Source organism: Heliangelus exortis, chromosome 14, assembly GCF_036169615.1.
Source record: "Heliangelus exortis chromosome 14, bHelExo1.hap1, whole genome shotgun sequence".
In the NCBI taxonomy this organism is placed as follows: domain Eukaryota; kingdom Metazoa; phylum Chordata; class Aves; order Apodiformes; family Trochilidae; genus Heliangelus; species Heliangelus exortis.
The window spans coordinates 12,231,168-12,247,433 of record NC_092435.1 but is presented as its reverse complement, the minus strand read 5'-3'; the positions used below and the strand labels follow the sequence as shown (position 1 = coordinate 12,247,433).

General features: G+C 41.9%; 1 protein-coding gene across 1 annotated transcript in view; it reads left to right on the top strand.

Annotated features, from left to right (window-relative positions):
• Positions 1–16,266, top strand: part of IL1RAPL2 (interleukin 1 receptor accessory protein like 2) — a 371,598-nt gene that overhangs the window by 157,745 nt on the left and 197,587 nt on the right. The window lies entirely within an intron of this gene.

Genomic DNA, 16,266 nt, shown 5'->3' with positions numbered 1-16,266 from the left:
TGCATCACCCACACTTGCCATTAGCCACCTTAGACCTGCCCAGTGTCACTGGCTCTGAGCAGAGGGTTCACACTTAGTGCAAGGCTGTGGATGATCCTCACAGTGATATTAGACTGGGAGGGGAAATGTGAGCCAAGAGGACGCAGAGCCAGGTCAAATGAGTCTGCAAATTCAGGGTAGTGCTGGAGCACTTGGAAAACTGGGCACCTCTGGTCTGATGTTCAAAAATTCTCCTTGTTAAACTGGAAATGGTGTCACTTGGACACTGTTTGAGCCCTTCGTGTGAGCTCTGCAGAATAAAGCTCACCATGTGGTCTTCCCACCTGTAGCTTTGGACAGACTTGGTTGGGTCTGCCAGACATGGGTTCCCCTGACCTGAAGGGGAGTCCTGAGCATCTGCAGGGAACCGTGACGTGGTGTGAGGCACTGGCAGTTCTGAAGGGATGATGGCAAAGCAGAGGCTAATTCTGGTTTTAGGCCCTGTTGATGTTTTGTTGAATTGTGGCTGAATCCAGCAGCTCAAAGCTGTGCGATTTGCTAAGTGCTTTTTCTGGCTTATTAATGTTTGGTTTTAGACCACAAAATTAGGCCCTTTCTGAGGGTGTTGATGTTTCCTCTTTGACAGGTATTTCACTAGATACAAACATCTTCAGAGGCTGCTTTTGTCACTGTAATGATGATGATTGTACTGGCTGGGGAATAAGCTGGAAATGAGACCATAGCTATTTCCCTGTGCACAAGCAAACAAGATGCTGTCCACAAGAATTTTCCTTGATCTCTGCAACACATCTGCTGTACACACATCTTAAGAATAGGCAATTTCTTTCTGATCATGCACTGGAAACCAGTTTGTTAACCAGTCAAAACACAACAAAGCACACTGAAACCTTCCCGTTTGAGGGTGCTTTCTTAATACCCAGAACATGACAAAAAAATCAACAATTTCAATGACACATGTTCATCCTAATTTAGAAATAAGATGTGAGTGCTTTCACTTAGTTGTTGTAGTGGCAGGATATTCCAGGGATGATGACAGTTGAACCTCCTAATATTACAAATTCCCAGTTCAAGAATAGCTGTAAATGTTTATTTGGTGTGGAAGAGCTAATTGTACAAATCATTACTCCCAGCCTGAAGTGCCTCTGCTGTTTATTCTCTGGCAGTAATTAATCTTATGATTAGAAAATGTCCTGTTAGATAACTTCTCTGGGAACTGAGCCTATTGTCCAATGCAAGAAACCTTCAAGAAGCCAAAGTGTCTTGGGGCTGACCTTGGCAATTTGACTACTTTTATCAGCAAGGGCTGATTTGCTCCATTGGGAGATCATTACAGAAAAATTTATCCCTTATGAGTGGGAGCAGAGATGATTCTCTTGATGCTGAGATTCAGTGCTGTGCATGCATGGATTTGCCCCTGGCCCTGCTCCTTTGCAGAAGTAGAGACCTGACCTACCTGTGTATCTGTGACTGCTTTTGATCTGCCAGTGTCTGCTGTTCTATGAAAAGTCTGCATGAAATGAGTGTACTTCATAAGGTATCAGAGTGAACACAAGAAAATCAATAAGTAATCTGTGTGATAATTAATTAGCATGCCAGGATGAATTACTGTTTCTTCCCCTCCTGATTTGGGTCACAGTCACATCTGATTTGGGAAGTTGTCAGTTTTTCAATTATATCTTGGTCTTTGTTTTTGGTATGTTTTTTGCTTTTTTTATTTGATGGGACCAGAATGAAGGACTGGCAGATAGAAAATTACACTGTGCAAGCTTGCTTGTCATGGGAAGGAGACAATCCTGAGCTGAGGACCCAGCAGAACGTGTGGAGGAGGAGGTTTACTGGATGCTGGTGCAGAAGAAGGGTTCCCTCTTACTAATGCAACCAAAGCACAGGAGGTTGAGGAATCAAATTTGGTGCCCTTTGTGCTCATCTCCATTTTCTTCTCTGGATTCATAAGTTAATAATTTACTGTAGTCCTTGGGAAGACTGGCTGGTGCTGTGGATCTGCAGGGATGGTGCCACAGGCAGTGATGGGTGGTGGTCCCCTGGCTTGCTGGACCCCCAGCTCTGCAGCAGGTTAGTTCCTTCCTCTGCTTTCTTTCCACAAGTGCTGCCCTGTTCATGCTGATGGGATTTTCCTCCAGGCTGTGGGACCCCCTGGTACTTGCAAGTCACCATGTCTGGTGTTTTACTCCCTTCTGTGGGAGGAAGGTTGGTATGATGAGCCTTCTGGAGACTCCTGTGAAGGAAAAGCAACTACCAGCTTATTATAAAGCTTCTGGTGTAAATTCTTACCTCTTGCTTCCTGTTTTCTATCTTTAGTGACACAAAAGACTAATTATATGTGATAGAAAAATGAATTAATCTTGTAAATACACCAGGTAGCGAGATACCTACTTAAATTTCTCAATGAACTTTAAGAGCCCAGATTTCTCTTTTTTCTGAGTAATTGGATTCCATCAACAGAAAAGAGCCTCTAAAAGCATCTCTGCCAGGCCTCTAATGATAACAAATGCCCAGGCTTTTTACTTGATGGTAGACAAGACAAAAACACTCTAAGTGGAACACACTGAGCTCTTAGTAAGGATCAGAAATGATGATCACCTTTATAAATTACCATGTACGTTTTAATGGTGGGGATTGGGTGGGCTTTTTTGTTGTTTTTATGTCTTGTTATCTTGTTTGTTTGTCTTGGTGTTTGGTTTTTTTATTTGTTTCTTTGTAAATAAGCAGTTGCTATAGTATCCTAAAGGATTCATAGAAAGCTAAGTGACTGAGGAATTTTCATAAGAAACTACTGCATTTATGAGAGGCAGTATTATTTTTCTTCTTCCTAAGTCTGAAATTTTCAAGAAATTTTCAATTTGCTTTTTTCCTTGAAACCTTGGTGAATATGGAATTTATTTCTTATTTGTGTCACAATCAATATATTTTTCAATGCACCTCTCAGGCAAACCAAGAGCTTATTTATAGTAAAGGTCCAATATACATGAAATTTGTGCTAGAGATGGTCACCAGTGAGGTACAAGTACATTAGAACAATTTTGGTCTGAAATAGTTTGCTTAATGTCTAAAAAGTTAGTGATATTTATATAGGAACTTCAAGCATTTTTATGCAAATGTAACCCTAATAAGCAGCTGATGTTATTATCTCCCCTACATTAAGTCTATCTGCACTGGTTTTCAGAGGTGTGAATAGCATGTGTGAGGAACAGAGTTCTGATTTTTCTTTGTAATTGATGGCAAGATAGGATACCTTGTGCAATCTGTATTCTGAAAGACTTCTAAACACATTTGGTGCTGACCAAATGTTCTGACCATGTTAAGGGAGATTTGTAGCACCAAGTTTAAAATCTGACCTTTTTCTTTGCATCAATCCAAATACAACTTCTGGAAGAAGCCCAATGCAGAGCCTCCTCCATAAGAAGACGACAGTCAATGGCTGCCAGAGTAATTCCAATGTGGATCTAAGTACATTCAGAAAGAAAAACCTCCTACCTGTTTGTACTCTGTGTCAGGATCCCACTACTATTACAAGGAAATTGAAGTTTGGTCCTCAGCACTTCGTGGAGTCAGTGACTTCTTACTCAATGTCTGTCTGTTCTGTCTGTCACATTTTTAGGAACTGAAAGCAGAGAGCCACATGCTGCCTACTCAAACCTGGCTAAACTGCTGCTCCATTTGTAAGGAGTCATTTGGTTTTAATTAGCAAAACCTTTTGGATGAGTGTATGGATGCAGTTGAATGTCTCCTCTGGTTATGTGGAGTCAGGTTTTCTCTGGTTCCTCTGTGAATATTTTTTTTTTCAAGTGCAAGAGTACAATGTTTATTTATACAGCAGCTTTTGCTGCAATTTTCTCATCCAACTCAGCTAGGTAGGTTTAGGTTTTTAAGCAAATTTTATTTGGCAGAGGTTGGCTGGAAGGCATCAGCTCAAATGCAATGTAGCTTTTATCTTAGAAGGAAGCCAAGGAGTGGTTTAGTATCTCATTGTTAAGAAACAGGAGGTGAAAGACCTTACTAAAGTGCAGAATTGTGGTGTAAGGTACTACTGTGTGCCAGCTTAAGTGATTGAAAGGAAGATAGAAAACCTTCCAGTTTTCCCAAGCAATGATGGATTAATTATCCTCCAGTTGTCAATAATTCAGGGAGAATGAAGGGATCTAAGAAGGAGCTGGAAACTGGAAGCAGTCCAGAACAAGGGAAGTGCACATCAGTAATGGGGCTCCCTGCCCTAAGCTCCAGCTGCTCTGGAGAAAAATTGATTCAGCTTCAGGCACTGTGTTCCCTACACAGGAGTAAAAGTAATGGATATTGGGCAGCTCCTTAACATCAGAACATCTCCAGCAATCAAATTATTCACATTAAATCATGTTAATTACTTGTGAGAATGAACCTGGAGTGCTTTGAGCTCAGTAGTTTCGGCAGAATTGTTTTTAGACTGAAATGGGCCTGCTCTTTCTTGGGCTCTGACTGCTGTCCTGAAAGGTCTCTGGAGTGGTCCTCTTCCACCTTGGTTTTCCAAGCTTTCCCAGCACAAGTATTTGCCTGACAATTTGCTCCTTATGGTTGGGTTCTATATAACCTCTGCAGAGAGTTAAGGGGAGAGTGTGGGCTGACAGCTCCCAAGTGGCTCCAGCCCAGCCCAGGTGATGTCTCAGTGGCTGCAGCAAACTCCTCTTGGCTTCCATGGGAGTGGAAAATTAAATGAGAGGCTTGATGACTGACATTTAAGTTATCTAGATACTTTTTCACCAGGATACCTATCTTTTTTTCTGAAGAGCACCTGGGTGTTATTAACTGTTTACTGGAAAGTGAATGAGGTGAGCTGCTGGCATCTCATTCTCATGCATATTCCCTTATCAGATCAAGTCACTACCAGCAAGGAACTGAGCCTTGCTTACTATTTGGGGTAGGTTTAATAGTTGGATTGTTGCTGTAACTGGCAGTAATTCTGTTGTACCATTTAGGTTCTGTTGTACTGGTCTCCCAGTGGTGACTGGACTAAGATCCAGAAATTAATTTCTATCCTAACAGTTCTTCAGAGGAAACTGCATTTTTTAGAAACTTGGGGGATGTAAGAATTTGAAGAGTATTTTACTTATTCATCCTGCTTCTTTACTCACTACTTTCCCAGCTGTGTAGATTAGTGGGAGTCACTGAGAATATCATGTAATCTCTAAAGAGGAGGAGAGAGTTTTAGAAAACCATTTCTCTGAATTCCCCAGGAGAATGTGGCTTGGCTCCTGCTTCTGATGTCACTTTGTAAAGTCCCAGTGGCCGTGAGCTCAGTTTTGTGATAAGAGAGAAATATCTGAAATTCAGTTACTCTGTACATGAGCTTTTCTTTATGCATGATAATGCTGTAGTTACTGAATTATTCTTGCATTTTCCCCAGGACTTCTGTTATCCTTGGAGTCAGCTGGCAGTGTACCTGCAGGAAAACATTCATTATGTTTAAACTGATTCTATGGAAAACTTTCTTCTCTGTTTACTGGTCATCCCTGAAACAGATTCTTTTAAGATGAGGCCATTGATTGCACATTTTTTCTTATTAAAACACACCTTTGGGTTTTATTGAACTGTGGGTGGTTTCCCATGTTGAGGATATTACTTTGGGAATTCATTACCCGAACAAAGTATCTCTTCTGTTATGTGGCAATTAAATCCACCTTGTTGCTTTTTTGTTTGTTATGTATTTACTTTTTAAATATGCATTAAAAATGTTAGAGACTTCAGGATTTCAACCATTCAGTGGAGAATATTGTTTTGACTCCCCTGGTTACATGTTAAATCCCCCTATTGCATTGACATCTCTCTCAAGTCACAGAATTGTCATAGTTGAAAAGGAACTCTAACATCACCAGGTCCACCTGTCAACACCCCCCCCAATGAATAAAAGAAATATTTATCAATATCTGTATCACCCACTCGAGCATATCCTGAAGTGCCTCATCTACACATTTTTTAAATGCTTCCAGGGATGGTGATTCTACCTCTTTCCTGTGCAGCCCATTCCAATGCCTAACTACTCCCTCAGTAAAGAAATTCTTCCTCAGATCTAATCTAAACCCCCCCTTGTACAACTTCAGGCCATTTGCTCCAGTCCTATCATTGTTCACTTGAGAGAAGAGTCCAACACTCACCTCCTCGTAGTTGTTTCCTGATCCTTTATTGCCTGGTCTTCACCCATATAGGATCTGAGTTGCAAAAATCTTTATTCTTGCATCCATAAGGTGGTCCCTGGGGCAACACAGGTTGCTTTTTCCTGGCTACCTCTGTCACTGCTGCCCAGGTCACCCCCTTGAGGGGTGATAAATGTTGATTTTGCCAGTCATACCAATTTGTACTAATATCCAAGCTCTTGTAGGATAATTTAATGCATGTTGTACATGAAGTAACAGGACCCAGGTCCTGCCTGAAGTGGCAGAGCAGATAACCTCATCTTTTATATCCTGTGCACCCTCTTTTCCTTGTTGAGAAGGAAGCAGCACAAGCTGAATTCTGTATTTTGAAGTGTCAAACTGAGTTATCTAAAACATCATTTAGAAGCTAGGTGGGCAGGTTTTTTTTCCTCTATGTTTTTTTATATTTGTCAAGTAGAAGCATTCCAATTTTGCCTCAAACTTCGTTGTAGCAAAAATGCTGTTTGGTTTCTAATCATAATAACAAGATGTTAGGTAGAAGCAATATCTTTTTCTTGCTTAAATAGTCCCAAATAATTTCTATTCTAGGTTATCCAAAAGTATTCTTTGTGTTCCCAAGATAAAGGGGGAATTATTTTTTCTTAGGAGTTGCACCTGCAGGAAAAATTGCCTTTTACCTGTGCTTTTGTGCTGGGATTGTCAAAGCACATTTTAGGAAACCTCTTTCACGTTTCCGTTGGCCTTGGGGAGTAATGGTGGAAGGGATCACTTCTAGGAGTGTTCTTAACTTGTGGTGCTTGCAGCTAACTGAGGGTTTACTGCTGTTGTGTTTTGTTAATGGTTACTGTCATTTGTCTTGTAGATACCCACTCCATTGTGTGAAGCTGTTTCAATAGAAACAGACTGATTTTAATTTATTCCAGGACAAATGGGAATGAGAAGCTTTCTAAGTCTTATGTATGAAAGCTTGATAACTCTCATATGGACATGGCACTTTCTTTGTCAACAAGCATTACGAAGTAGTGTTATAATATTAAATACTGGATGTTAAAACACAGCTAAACTCTACCTGTATATACCTGATGCTGAAATGTATGATCTTGTGAGGGCTGAGTGCAGCTCTGGATTTTGTAGGTTCAGAATTCCCAATGGTATTTCGTTGCCTAAATATTTTGGAAAAAAAAAAAAGGCTATAAATATCACAATTTCTTCTTTCTCTTCTCTCCAGTAGCCCTTAAGTATGTTAATCTATGTCAAGTAAATCTTAGTGAAAATATAAAAATGGATCAAAGTTACAGCACTGAGTAGGTGGTGCTTTCAAAAGTTAAGGTCACTTTGGATTGGAGTTTCATGTCATGAATGGCTGGAATTACAGAGAATTTGTTGTTGTTGTGAGATCTGGGAGTTGAAATGGTGGTTTAGACAGGATCAGGCTTCTTGCACCCAAAGTCTTCTCCTGCTGGGACCCAGAAGAGAGGAGCTCCACATCCCCTCTCAAAAAGAAACATAACTTTTGAAACTACAGCTCTGGGTTGCATAAGGATGGAAGTTGGGGGTAATGGCATTTGTGATTGCTGCAAACAACAGTTGTCATCACACTTTTAAGGCAGAATTGCAGCTTTCTTTGTGTGAGATAGAAACTCCAGCATTTCACATAGATTCCATGGATACCAGTGAAGATACAGAGGGAACAGCCAAAATGGACCTCTTCTTTGTCTTATCAAGAGGATATTTCTGTGTTTCTGTGTAATGATCAGGAGGAATTTCTTTTTTCTTCTCACCAGAGTTAGAGAAAATATCAAATTGCAGGCTTATGTGTATTTGAGGCTGAGTGCAGCAGGAATCAAGTATGACAGGGAGCATGCCTAGTGCAGAGCATCCACAAATACTCATGTAAATCCTTTTTATTCCTCTGCTCCTGTTCCTCCTTTTCTTTCACTGTTTGAAATTCTTTATTTGGTGGCTCTAGATCCTGGTTGCTCTTTCCATCAGGGCTGTGCTGGCTGTAGGTTCAAATCCCATCTCCTGCCACATGCTGTGGTCTGCAGTGGGTCCTAGAGGTGAGGTGCACTGAAAACACTGAGGAGATATTCAGAGTGACCCTGTGGCACCTCAGAGAGCTTGGATCCCCTTGCCATTTGCTGAAAAAGGGCCTGATTCTTGCCTAGGAAACAAACAAAGAGCCATTAACCACCATCCATCAATTTTCACTAAGATTATAAATGTAAATAGTTACACTGCAGTTTGATGGTGATCATTTATTGATGTGGCATTGTGAGAAACAGCCTCCTAAATCAGGCTTTCTAATGGTTTAGGCAGAGAGAATTTTCCAGAACTTTTACATTTTTGATGCTGTGTTCTTTTGCCTTTTCCTACCCTTATTTTTTAACTTAAGCTGGATTTGTCTTTAAGCAAGGTTAAGAACAAAAGGCATCAAAGATGTTATGAGGGTCCTAAGTCAGCTTTGGAAAGAGGTTCCCAATGGGAGGTTTGACAGGCTGCTTTGTCAGGGCAAGCTGCTTGCACTTGGAGTCTTTTGTATTACAGCTAAGGGCTGAGAGGTGATTAAAAATGACATCATTGTGTTCCAAAATCAAGATTTCAGAGGTGGCATTTTTACAAGAAAATATATTTTTTTCTTTTTAATTTTGTGATGAAACTTAAAATTGAAGTTTTTTCCTGAATGTTCCATGTAGAAATCACAGAAACTCAACAATTTTCATTTTTGTGTATTTTTTTCCCTTCTTAATTTCAAACAGCTGCTTCCTTCCATTCCTACCCAGCAGGAAAACACTGAACTGTTTAGAACAAGGGCAGTGCAAATGAACCACCTTCTCTCACAATTTGACAGCCCTGTCCTTTTCCCATTTCTTCCTTTTAGGAAAACAAGTGAAGGGTATTAAAATCAAGTAGGAGCTGGATTTGCCTGCTTCCTGGTTTGGATGCATTTGGTGGTGAGATGGGATTCTGTGCTGCAAAGTACCCTCTATGTGATATTAGACCTTGGGGGCATTTTAGTGACAGTTTCAGTCCTTAAAGTGTGCCTTAAAGTGCACCTTTCTGTGATGGCAGGTGATCCCCATATGGTGTCATGTCAGCATTTCCAAAATACCCTGATACCCCATTTGAACCCTTGAACAGTTTTATCAGAGTTGCAAATGGAACTGTTGAGGTGAAAAACTGCTAATAAACCTAGGGTGTTTTAGGGGCAGTATTTAAGGGACCAAAACAACTATTTTCAATTTCAATTTTATTTAATTTTCAATTCCAACAAAATGTCAGTGTCAGGAATTCACTGATAATTGCAGATCTGGATGCTGCAGTGATTTCTGTAGACCAAGGATATCAAAATGGAGCAGTGCTGTGCTAAGATGCTAAACCACCCCTGCCTCCAGGTAGCATGGAGGTTTTATCTGTTCTGCTCTTCCTACTGGAACAATTTTTGCTCTCTTTGCCCAGCATTGTGTCGTGGGTGTGTTGTGCATATGGGAAGGCATATGCCATGAGATGATTCTTTAAGGGGTGATAGTCTATGTAATACAAAGGCTTTTTGTCAGTAGACCAGTCTGGCATTGCTTGTCTCTGAGCAATCACAGGATACCTCGAGGGATTTGACACAATTAATGCTGAAAACAGCAAATTGGTTTTAAATACTCATGTTTTGGAAAGGGTTTTGTACTTGATACAGAATTCAAGTTCTGTGATTCTTTGAACATTAATGTGGATTTACAGCTCTTGTGCTTGTTAAGAAAGCTTGACCTAGTACTACACAGGTGAAAGTAATTCAGTCTCAGTGAATGTACATACTGAAGATTCAGTAAAAGCAAATTAAGCAGATCGCTGAATTTATAAAAGATAAAGTTATTGGATAAAATTCTACAGTACATACCAACTCCATATGTTGTCTTAGTAATGCTATAATTAAGCCAAACAGTCATGTCAAACTGGCCTTTTCCATCTGCTCTGTGATCTGCTCAGGGAGCAATTTGGAAAGAATGACAGCTGACCTCAAAACCGATGTGTTCAGTTAATGTACATTTCCACCCCAGCTGATACTTAAGCAGAGCTCATCCACTTTCATATATGGGTCCTAATTGTTCTTTGTGTAATTGGAAAAATTAAAATTGGGCTTGCTGTGAAGCAGGCTTGTCGAAACTTTTGTTTCAGTAGATGCCTCTTGGTATGAGCTGGGCCATTTGATGGCTCATAAAAATATTCTTCCATTTTATTTGCCACTACTTAAACTGTAGTGTAATGACACAAGTCTGAAATAGCCCTGCTGTGTTTTTCTGTTCATTTTTTATAGTTTTTGCCAAAACAAACCTCCTAATAAAGTCTCAGAAGTTCAGTATGAATAATTGACATGTGAGACATGAGAAACTCATCCTGTATTTATAATACTAATTGATTTCATTTATTTTGCATCCCCTGTGAATTTCTCACTGCCAGTCTTGCCATTATCTTAATGTTGTTGTTTCCAATAACACTCAGAAAAGTCATTTAAAAGGCAGGGGGTCTTCCAGCACAGATGCATCAGGTGTAAAGCCTCCTTTCCTCTGAGGTGATCAAATTGGCTCAAGGAAACCCCATGGAATGGTTCAACCTTATATCCAGGGTCTGTCCATCTGTTTGGATCTGTGTTACCTTCTGAACGTCTGCTGAATGTTTGCTCTCATGAGTGTCTGTGTTCAGATAATGCAGGGGTTTTGTTGTGAAAGGGAAGTGTTAAAAATGTTAATGCTGGAATCAGCACTGTATCTAGAAGGTCATAACAATTCCTCCAGAAGGACAGGAAGACCTGCTTGCCAGTGGCAAGCTGCAGTTAGACTTTCTGATTAGGGAAAAGTAGTTTCATTTGCACAGTCAGACTGCTGAGAATCTTGGAACCCACCCGTTAAAGCTGGAGGCAAACATCTGATCTTTGGAGACATTTAGATCCATGTCTGGGCTTCATATCTGGCAAGGCTGATGTGCCTCGAGCTGATTCTTGCTCTTCAGTTCTATCCACTTGAAAATGTGGATCTTGCTCTGCATTTAGTGACTGGCTCCAGTTTCTGCTTTGCCATCAAATAGAAAAGAGTTACCAAGGGTTTGTTTCTTTGCAATCAGTGAAAACTGGTCAAGATAGGCAGATCTAGTATATCACCTGTCTTGTACATACCTTCTGGTGGTCTGGAGTAAGAAAAATACTAGCTGAACACTTTGATGGAAAAATCTTATTTCTGACTCCATTTGATCAGCGACAAAGCTAGTGAAGGGTCTGGAAAACAAGTCTGAGGAGTGTCTGAGGGCATTGGGATTGTTCAGCCTGGAGAAAAGGAGGCTGAGGAGAGACCTTATCACTCTCTGTAGCTCACTGAAAGGGGGTTGTAGTGAGGAGGAGGAGGGTGGTCTCTTATCCCAAGTAACAAGCAACAGGACAAAAGCAAATGGTCTCAAATTGCACCAGGGGAGGTTTAGATTGGGTATTAGAAGAAACTACTTCACTGAAAGGGTTATTAAACACTGATACAGCTTCCCAAGGAGGCTGTTGAATAACCATTCCTGAAGGTGTTTAACAGACATGGAGATGAGGTGCTTAGGAATATGGTTTAGTGGTGGATTTGGTAGAGCTGGGACTCAATTTTAAAGGTCTTTTCCAACCCGGATGATTCTAGGATTCTGTGCCTTTTAAATAACTATGGAGAAAGTGGTGTCCGTGGGACCAAGTGGAAGTGCAAGTCTGGCATGACCTGCTGAGGCTTTCTGACCTGCTGAGGTGACCTGCTGGGCCTTTCTGACCTGCTGGGGCTTTCTGGGGGACGCTGCAGGTGTGGGTGGTTGGTCTTTGGCAGGGCAGCAGGCAGCACCTCTGTGTCCAGCTGCTTTGCTTCAGCAAAAGGAAGGAAAGGGACTGGCATCTCAGTTTTGGGTGGACATTACAGAACTTTTAATTCATAGTTTGTTAATTACGTTGTGGTGGAGCTGTACCTGTCTGAGGTGGTAGATTTGCATTGAAGGCTGTTGTCGGGGGTATTATGCAATGCTCTGTAATTTCAATGAAGTATTAAATACAATTGTTTCCACGTCAGGAAATAGGGAGATGACCTGCCATAAAGCTTTAGTTGAACTTCCAAACATGCCTGAACCTACTGACCTTCAAAATACAGTACAGGGCTTATCTTTTCGTTTTTCTTCAGACCTTGTCCAGATGGGATGGCTGGAGGCACTGTATCAGTGCGTGTGGGAGGAACTCCTTCTGCTGTCACTGTCATTTAAATATTGATCAGAGTACGTGGGGGGCCCCTGTGATGGCTGCTGAGAGAGGTTAGTGAGCAGAGTCCCTGGAGGCTTTTCTCTGCTTCAGCGAGCAGAAGGAGCCCTTGTAACCACTGGCTGCTCATGGGTCAGTGCTGCTGCTCCGGACCAGCCTTGCACAGTGCTTCAGCTGTGAATCATGGAAGGAGATGGCTCTGGAGCTGGGCAGGGAGAAGTTTCCCACTTGCACAGAGGGGTCGGTGCTGAGGAGATGTGTGGGATGTGGTGCAGACAGCACCGGACCCACCACAGCCCAGTGCCTTGGGGCTGAGCTCTTGGTAAGCACAGGATGAGCATTTGGAGCCAGAGCTGCGGCAAGTTCAGCAGCTCCCAACACGGTCTGAAACACACAGGTCTGCAGCCCCCCTTCAAGGCTCAGCATCTCTGTGTCTCCCTGGAGACCCTCGGGATGCTGCTCGGGGGCACGCAGCCTCCTCGCTGCTGTGTGTGAACCCGGGGGGCTCAGCCAAGAGGCAGCCAAGTGTTTGTAGTGGAGATGCACCCTGAGGTCCTGCTGAGAGCCTCCCATCCCCACCCGCACACCCTGCTGCTGGGAGGCAGGCAGTGAACGGGGGATTGTCCCCACTGGTGTTTCCTTTTGCCAGCACCACTCCTCTGAAGGGCTTTGGGGTGACTGGGTCCTGCAGAGGAGGTATTTTTGCCTGCACCAGGCCCTGCTGAGGGGGTAGGCACAGTGGGCACGCTGCCAAGGGGGGGGGTTCACTGGCAACACACCTCGAATATTCCTGTTCCCCCCAAACTTGTTGCAGAGGAGCTTGCCCGGGGCCCTCTGCCCCTCAGGTGCCTGTGCTGAGAAAGAATGAGCTCCAGGTCCTTGCTATGAGGTAGCAATGCAAATTCTTCAAGAGGTAAAAAAGAAAAAAAGTGGGAAAAGTAGGAATAAAAGCAAAGATCTTGCCAGTTACTGGAATATTCTGGAATCTGCTTTTTGTGTGTCACTTGACACTGGCTCCTGGCACTGTTTACTGCCATATACAACTGAGCCAAGGAGAAAAAAAATGCAGTTAGGCTTTAATCGGGGTCACAATTCAGGTGTACGTCTTCTGAAAAAGTAAAAATTAAAAAAAAGAATTAACCCAACTTTTTTTTCCTCCCCTTGCCTGCTGTGAAGCACAGGGGAGGGCAGTGCAGGCAGCTCTGAGGAGAAAATAATGTGGAAGGCTGTTGATTTCAGTTTAGGCTTAATTTTTATTATTATAATTCTTTTAACCTGGACCAGGATACTCATGCAGTGAAAGCTGTGGGTTTGTCTTCACATCCTTTCACTACTGTTACCATCTTCAAAAGCTGCATGAACAATGATTTTAAAGAGTTACTGTGAATGAGAATGTTTTCTTGCCTTGCAGCCACAGTATTTCTGTTTGCTTTAGGAAAAGGGGGATAATTATTACTTTTATCCACTTATGAAGTTTGTATATTCCCAAGGATAAGCTTGGATTTGGCTGTTTGATAAGCTCCAGACATGGCCTGTGATTTTTAGGCAGCACATTAAGTCATGAACATTCCCAGTAATCACACAGAGGAGATGAGCACGTGCTGTGTGGCTTAACCTTGGTGGCTGCACAAGTACCAGTTCACTGCTTGAGTGGCAGAACTGAGGCTTTCTGGAAACTCTTGTGCAGTTTAAAAATTCTAGTTAGGAAAGGATGGCCTTTTTGTCCCCTTTTTAAATATGGTTCCAATGTCACAGCAAGATGTTACTTCTTTAAATGCCAGTTCCCCAAGAATTCTCCTTTTCAGCTTCATTCAGGTTTTGAAGCTGAGACCACGCAGACAAGGTGCAGCTGCTCTGTGTGCTCCAGAAAAATATTTTCTGTGAAAGCATGGAGACATTGCATGCATAGGAATGAATTTTCTCCAGATGTTTTTTTTCTAGTGTACTAGTTTAATAGTACAATAATTTTTTATAAACCAACAAGACTATTGGCCAGATGGCACGTTTAGTCAGGCTTAAAGTGCAGGTGTACTCTATGTAAGTAATAAATGACAACAAATTAGCACAGTAATAAAGAAGTGGCCCCCCACATACTCAGATGGCCAAATATTAGGGGTTGGGAGGACATTTCTATAGTTCATTGCTAAGTGGCATAGAAGTACATCACAAATGGATGGAAAATGTCATATTAGCATAGTTGTTTTGTAAGTGTTAGCATTAACAAAGCTCCTTTGACAGAGTCTGTACTAGATCATTTGTTTCTGACATAAGAAAATCAGAGTTGAAACCGCATCTTTGATGGCCAAGGGATTTTGTTAGCATATTAATCTTGCCTCTGAATGGTGGGCAGACTTTGTCTCCCCAAGAAGGCTGTCCTAAGATAGCCTGCACCATCTGGGGAGATTTAAGCCTGGAGAAAGCTGACCTTGGCAGATCTTCTGTGGCTTGCAGCTTGAAGATTAAAGTGCACAACACTTGGTCTCACCTGACTGAAACTCTTGTGAAAGCTCAAAAGGGGCATGTTAAAGTTACAGATATAACCAATGGCTGAATGATTGTGAACATCATCTTTTCCATCCCCAAAGAAATGCCATCTTCTTGTACCTCATTCCATCAGGGAAGTTCGGCTCAGTACAGCCAGAATATTTTTAGTTGTTGTCTCCCTGCAATGAAAGTGGCAATCCAGAAAGGAAAGGGCAAAGTGCCTGTAGAAGCTCCCACTAGAATGTTTAAAACAGGTCAGATCCTCACCTGAGGCTCTTGGGGAGGAAGGCAAGCTTTAAATGTCCAAGTTTTGAAGTTTATACTTGTGTGCAGGGTGCATATGAACCTGGTTAAACTCTGATGTTTGAAGCAATGCAAGAAAACCCAAATCTGTCAGAGACACAAGGAAAAAACCAAACCAACCAACAAAAAAAGATTGTGGGAACCTATTACTTGTGAATGGTTTGGAAGGCACAGGCAATAAGCTAAGCTTGCTTTGTTGAATGTAGGCAGTGGTAATTAAGATCCTGAGGATTTTAACAAGAAGTACAAGGCTGCACACTGCCCAAGGAAGCTGAGCTGTGTCCAGACTGGGTACACAAGTGACCATTCCCATCCATGCAGCTCTCCCAAGCCATCCCTGTTCTGCTGGGTGCATCTCACTGGTGTACAATGTACTCCAGTCCTATTTGTGTGGGTTAGAAAGGACTGGCTCATGTTGATCTTCAAGGTACTTTATTGAACATTACTAGAACACTAGAATAGATTTTATTGTGTCCCTTAAGATCCATTCAGGGATGCAATTCCTGCAGTTTTGGGTTTTTTTGTCATACCTTAGGGAATACCCCAGTTAAACACAATGCTCACAATTATTTGTTTACTTTATAATTAAAGAAAGGAATAACAAAGTACAAAACAACTGGTGTACTTCAGCTACAGTTTCCTTCTTTCCACTGCAAGTTTTTCCCAAAAATTACATAGTTGGGAATTGACTTGCCTCTGGGAACTTTTAATGCATGGAGTTAGAAGCATATCACTGTCAAAAGGAATAGAAAGTCCTGTCTTGGGGCATCCTGGGCTTGGTCTGTGTTAGCAGGTAAAATGGTGCAGCAAGAGCAGATGATTAGAACAAGGGATTTAGGACAGAAACATCCACATCTAAGTGGTGTGTGGTTTGTAGGGGGGGTTGCTTGAAACCAGATTGAATCCAGGGGTTCTTTGGATCCTTGGGATTGAATGTCTCCCAACCTCATGTCTGCCTGGGAGCTATCTGAAGTTCAGTCACTGTCTTGGTCCTGTTTGTCTCCATTTAGGGCAGGAGTCTGTGCATGTGCACTACAAAACCAGTGCTGTACTGGGCTCGTGGTCCTTGTTGATATGTATGGG